The sequence below is a fragment of the Mus caroli genome, unplaced genomic scaffold (genome assembly GCF_978045245.1).
Source record: "Mus caroli unplaced genomic scaffold, Mus_caroli_1 scaffold_1, whole genome shotgun sequence".
Taxonomy (NCBI): Eukaryota; Metazoa; Chordata; class Mammalia; order Rodentia; family Muridae; genus Mus; species Mus caroli.
The window spans coordinates 104,147,451-104,154,083 of record NW_028227256.1 but is presented as its reverse complement, the minus strand read 5'-3'; positions in this window follow the sequence as shown (position 1 = coordinate 104,154,083).

Genomic DNA, 6,633 nt, shown 5'->3' with positions numbered 1-6,633 from the left:
CCTGTTTTTCTTTAAGGACTTCTACCAGTTTGGTTGTGTTTTCCTGTTTTTCTTTAAGGACCTGTAACTCTTTAGCAATGCTCTCCTGTATTTCTTTAAGTGAGTTATGAAAGTTCTTCTTGATGTCCTCTACCATCATCATGAGATATGCTTTTAAATCTGGGTCTAGATTTTTGGCTGTTTTGGGGTGCCCAGGACTAGGTGGGGTGGGAGTGCTGCGTTCTGATGATGGTGAGTGGTCTTGATTTCTGTTAGTAGGATTCTTACGTTTGCCTTTTGCCATCTGGTAATCTCTGAAGCTAGCTGTTATAGTTGTCTCTGATTATAGCTTGTTCCTCAGGAGACTCTGTTAGCCTCTATCAGCAGACCTGGGAGGCTGACTCTCTCCTTAGTTTCAGTGGTCAGAGTATTCTCTGCAGGCAAGCTCTATTCTTGCAGGGAAGGTGCCCAGATATCTGGTGTTCAAACCTGCCTCCTGGCAGAAGTTGTGTTCCAATCACCAGAAGTCTTAGGATCCCGTGGGGAATCCTGTGTGGGTCCTTGAGGGTATCCGGAGACTCCACTGGCAAGGCACCCTGGTGCTCGAGTGGACCGGAAGGGATTTGTGCCCCAGCAGAGGCTGGGTTGCCTGCTTCCCTAGTTAATGCAGTCTCAGGTTCCGCAGGATTGGATTGGAGCAGATGCTGTGTTCCACTCACCAGAGGTCTTAGGGTCCCGTGGGGAATCCTGTGCGGGTCCTTGCGGGTGTCCAGAGACTCCTCTGGCAAGGCACCCCGATACTCGAGTGGACCGGAAGGGCAGCTTTGTGGTTTTTAACTCTTGTTTTCACAATTCAACAAGGCAAAATGTTCAGGAAATGTTTGTTGAAGAAATAAACGAGGGTGTAAATGAATGATACAAATTGCAAGAACCTTCTAGAGTCATTCATTATGGGCCTGTGGGCCCACCCTCAGATGTTTCTGGGCCCTTTGAGTTTTGATGAGACTGGGCTGCATGTCCCACTGATCTCTGCTTTCTCTAGCCAGAACAAGAAACAAGTCATCTACAGAAAGTGTGGGATAGCACAGTCCCAAGGTAAGAAGTTAAGGCTGTGCTCTTAGTAATAGCCAAAGAGGAACAGGGGATCATGGGAACATGAGACCTGGGACTCAAGTTGCTGAAGTCAGGAAAAGTAGAGTTTGTATAAGATTGTACTTAGGCTGCTCCCTTCAGCCCTTAATGGTTAGTAGATAAGATGACCCTAGAGCAAGACACATCACACAGCAGCATCAAAGTAATTGTATAACTATTGCCAAAATCAGAACGATCTTTAGAGTGAAACAGGATGCCATCAATCATGAAATCATGACAGCAGGAGTCATTTATGACCTAATAGTGTCACTATTGGCCCAAACAGTTCAAGGGAAACCACGGGGGAAATAACTAGATCCCTCAAATATTGGAGTTTTGAGGCAGGGTGTCCCAAAGAGGAGCCTCAAATGCTGAAGTTCTTCCCTTCTTCTGTTCCTTCCTGCTTCTCAAAATGTTTAAGAAAAAAATGTGACAGATTTAGAAGCTATAGGGGAGAGCCTCGAGTCCTCAGCAAGTGTGTATAAAAAAAATCTTTTTACTGAACTACTGTGCAAATGATGGCTTGGAATTTTCTCCCTTTAAGTTTACAGCAAGTTTTCCTGAGGGAGGCTCTTGACCCCAGACACCCTACAGGAGTGGCCCTTAAAGGCACTATGATCTTGTCTATACCTCAACAATTCACCATTACTCACAATATGGGTTGATCCTATTTCTGTCCCATGGGGAAATGCTCTCCTGGCTAATAAAGGTGTGGGTGTGAATGCTTTAGGAAAATAGAAATCTTTCCGAGTCACTATGACATTAGAGTTACCAAACAGACTAGTATAAACCTAGTAAAAAAACTAATAAACCAGTATTTATGCAAAGAGGAGGGGAAGGACATTGACACATTCAATACTTTCAAGTTCCAAAAGGAATACAAGCAATAGAGTCAAATAACATTCAAGAACAGCTAAAAGAGAAAGCATAGATCTGTTTGAAATCCAGATCAAAACACCCATCTCCTCAGCTCTTTATTTTATTTGTCTTTATTCTGGTGCAGTTTTAGGCCTGCAGGAGAAAGTAAGCAAACAGCAGAGTTCTAGGAGAGTGTCCCTGCTCCCCTTTTCAGAGAGCTGGCTTTATCTGTGATTCTGTTTTTGATGTCTCCAGACTGCTGATCCAGCTGTCCAGCAGTTTGACTGTGGCACACTATGCTGCTTGTTACAGCTTTATACTAAAACCTGAAATGAGTTAGTCCTCAGATTTGTTTTTCCAAACTGTGGCTATTTGGAATCATCTCCTGCTGGGAGGAGAGGAGGGATATTCTGTAATCAGGCTTCTTGTATGGTTTAGAGTTTCTCAAGCTCTAGGGCAGTCACTATTCATGCAAGAGTCTTGTTAAGCTCAGGGTCTATGGAGGATCAATTGCATTTCTTTTATCTTTTATTGAAAAGAGATCCTGTTTTTACACAATGTATTTGGATTATGGAGTCCTCTCCCTCTACCCCCTCCAGTCCCCCCCCTTCTTTCCTCCCCTCCAGATCCACTCCTTTTCTGTCGCTCATTAGAAAAAAAAGTCTTCTAAGAGAAAATAATAAAATATAGTAAGAAAAAAACAAAAGAAATCATCACATTGAAGTTGGGCAAGACTGAGGAGTCCCATAAGGACGCTAAACTGGAAGCCATAATGCGTATGCAGAGTATGTGGTGCAGCTCTCTGCAGACCCTGTACATGTTGCTTAAGTCTCTGTGATTTCATATGACCTCTGCTCAGGTTGATTTTCTTGGTGTTCACCATCTCATCTGTCCCTACGGTCTCTGCTTATCCTTTTCCCTGGGGTTCCCTGAGCTCTAAGGGAAGAAATTTGATGGGGACATCCCATCTAGGACTGAGTGCTCTAAGGTCTAAGTTATTGTGTTTCTAATAAGCTTCCAATCAAAATTAAAAATTGAAAGTGTTGGATCTACTCTACTTTTGGAAATATCATTTTCAATTAATATCTGTCTAAAAATATACCTAAATCCTGAACAGACTAAAACTTGAAAAAATCACAGATTTGCTTACAATTCAAGGGTCACCAGGAAGTCCTGAGAGCCACCAGCCATTCCATGCTAACCTTGGGGAAGGACTGCCCACTGAAAAGTTTTATAGGTATAGTAGGAGATAAAAATAAGGGTGCTTTTGTGGTTAAATCCATGATCCATATAATTTATTATATAGCTTAATACTGCCAAAGGTACAATTTATGTCATCTCTTAGAAAGAGAAAATATAATTACTCACATTTAATATTACTAGTTAAAATTACTAGTTAAAATTCCATACACTATATAAGAATCCAGCTATATTTAGGCTAAATTTTAAAGTGTTTTTAATTCAGTCAATATATAATTACATCATTCATCCTTCCGTCTCCTCCTTCTAGCCCTTTCCATGTAACCTGTTGTTGAGAATCGTCATGAATCGGGACGGAAAACAAATCCTCGAATTCTGTGGAAAGATTCTAACACTTTTTTATTTCTTCATAAACAGCAATAAGCGAATAAATGGTGAAATGGGCCCGCACTCATTCACACACACACACTCCTCACTAATCTTTCAGGCTGGCTGGCATGGCTTGGCTCAGGTCGGCTCTCATGTGGTCCTGACTCCTTCCCTGCTTTTCAGATCCCCTGGAGGTAGATCACTGCAGTGCAGGCTTGTCATCTGAGCCAAGAGTTTCTGCGTGACTTCAGTGTGGAGTACACAGATTGTCTCTGGGCATGATGTTTCTCCATTGGGCCCCAAATCTGAGCGATTTGCCATGCCAGTTTTTAAACTAAATTCAGCCAATTAGAACTAAGGCGTTCCACACTTCATGGACTTTCTTTATCACCCACATATGCGTGTACACACACACACACACACACACACACGCACACACACACACATACAGACGATAGCTTGGTTTTCATAGATATCTGGGGCCGCGGGCTCGCTCTGTAGTATTACCCACAGCAGTCTTGGGCGGCAGATATGAGTTGTCCTTATCACTCACACCTACTCTCCATGGCTTGGTTTCCATGGCTATCTGGGACTTGGGGGTGCATGGCAAGTGCAGCCTCAGCGGGCTCAGGGCTGAAGAGGCGAGCAGCTTTATAGCATCTGGAAAAATGCCTTCTGAGGCCATGTGTTCTTTATACCTCTCAACCCTAATCCCTTTCAAATTAGTGCCCTCTTAGTCTTTATATATATTCTGAGTCCTCTTAGCTTTGCTTGTTTTTTATATTTTTTAGGACCGACAACTTGGAGTTTTAGGGGGCTCTAATTCTCCCCTTCTTATTAGACTTTAATAGTCTGTAACTCTGCATTTAGGAATGGGGCCCAATTTCCTCCATCAATGTTGGCTTGTCGGCAGCTGTTATTGTTCAGGAGCTGGTGATATCGTTGATAAGGTTTGTTTTGTTTTAGCAGCCTTATTGTTGGGAATTCATGATTGCAGCTTTTCTATTGTATCTAGAAAACACTGTCTTTGTAACAGACTTCTTGCTTACCTAGATTTTATGATCTTTCTACCCCTTCTTCCATCAGCCCTGGTTGTAATACTTGTACTGTAAATGTATCAACTTGGGCAGGACATCTCAGTCAGCCATTCATGGCATTATGACCAGTTGTATGTTTCTATCAGATTCTGGAACACAGGGCACCCAATGGAGAAGCTAGAGAAAGCACCCAAGGAGCTGAAGGGGTCTGCAACCCTATAGATGGAACAACAATATGAACTAACCTGTACTCCCAGAGCTCGGGTCTCTAGCTGCATATGTAGCAGAAGATGGCCTAGTTGGCCATCACTGGGAAGAGAGGCCCCTTGGTATTGTAAACATTATATTCCCCAGTACAGGGGGATGCCAGGGCCAAGAAGTGGGAGTGGGTGGGTAGGGGAGCAGGGCAGGTGGAGGATATAGGGAACTTTCAGGATAGCATTTGAAATGTATATAAAGAAAATATCAAATAAAAATATTATAAAAAAATGAAAAGAAAAAAAACCAAAAGCCCTTAGACAAATCATATTCAGGTAACAGCTGTAAAACAATTTTCATATACTGGTATGGAAACAGTTCTAGAATATAGTGAATAATAAGATGAGTCATATCCAGTCCAAAAAAAAAGAAGAAATACCTTCAATGAGAGATGAGAGTAACACGTTACACTTATCTATAGGTATAAGGATAAGTGTTTAGCAATTAGCACTTCTACTGGTAGGAAATTTACATTATCAAGTTCTCCCTTGAGTTCGATGACCTTACTAGCATAGATGATTCGTTAGGATTACACTGCCAACCAAGATTTCCCCTCTGGGAAGCAGACCTTAGGTCTAATTAGACAGCTGTTAGTTACCACTAAGATATGAATGCCACTCTGAAACCTTTAGGTATATCTTGCCAGGCTGATGGCTTGATAGCTGGGTAGGACTATTAAATGCTTTCTTTCTGCATGGCAGCACCTTCTGGTAATATGAAAGTTCATCTCAAGCTAGGCTTTTGAGTCAAATTCAACTAGGTTCCTCCAAGTCCTGTGTCTGAAGTACATGGTGTCTTCAGCAATAGAGACTTATCTTCATGTTCTGGGAGGTAACCTCAATAGCTTGTACTGTTTGGGGAGTCTCTTAGACTCCACTGGCCAACAATCTGAAAGGAGATCTCTCATGCCTAGTACTGGGGGATTTCTTAGATAATCTAGGCTGTTGGCTCTATCATCCCAAGTGGCATAACTTCATTTAAAGTATATACATATGTATACACATACACTTGTGTGTATTATATATAACTTTAGCTAAATATAAAATACTGTGATTCCATATAGATTCTTCAAACATCTTTAGTGTTATGTATCCCCTTCCCTCCCTCCGATTCTGTGTTGATGTCCCTCTCCCCCCATGAGTTAACATTCTCTTTCTCCTATCACCAGAGTCCTGCTGTTCTCTTCTCTAACACTTCTCCTCTACCCCGCAGTCTCTGTTACTTGCCTGATTTCTGCAGTTACTCCAGAGTAGATACCAACATCCAAATATCTGTAGCTAAAAACCAAAGATGAGAGAGATATGGCAGTTATCTATCTAACATGTTACCCCATTCTACAAATTTTCTAGTTCTATCCACCAACTGGCAAATTCGCACATTTCCTTTTTCTTTGCAGCTCAATAGAATTTCACTATGTCTATGAGCCATATTTTCATTGCCCATTTGCTAGATAAAGGAAATTTAGGGTGTTTCTATTCCCTAGCTATTGTGAATAGATTGGCTATGACGATAGCTAAGCAAGTATCTGGGGAGCAGGACATCAAGTTCTTCGTCATAGGATAAACTCATATTTAGGTTTTTGGGAATGTCCCACACTAATTTACTAAGTATCTGGCCCAGTTGGCAGTCTCAACAAAAATGAGGGTTCCCCTCACACTCTCCCCAGGATTTTTGGCACTTATTGTGTTGATCTTAGCCATTTTGACCGGGATGAGGTGACAACTCAGTTTTCTTAACTTGCAGCAGCTTTGTAGTTGATGAGGAGGATGAACACTTTTGAGAAATTTCTTAGCCTTTTTAG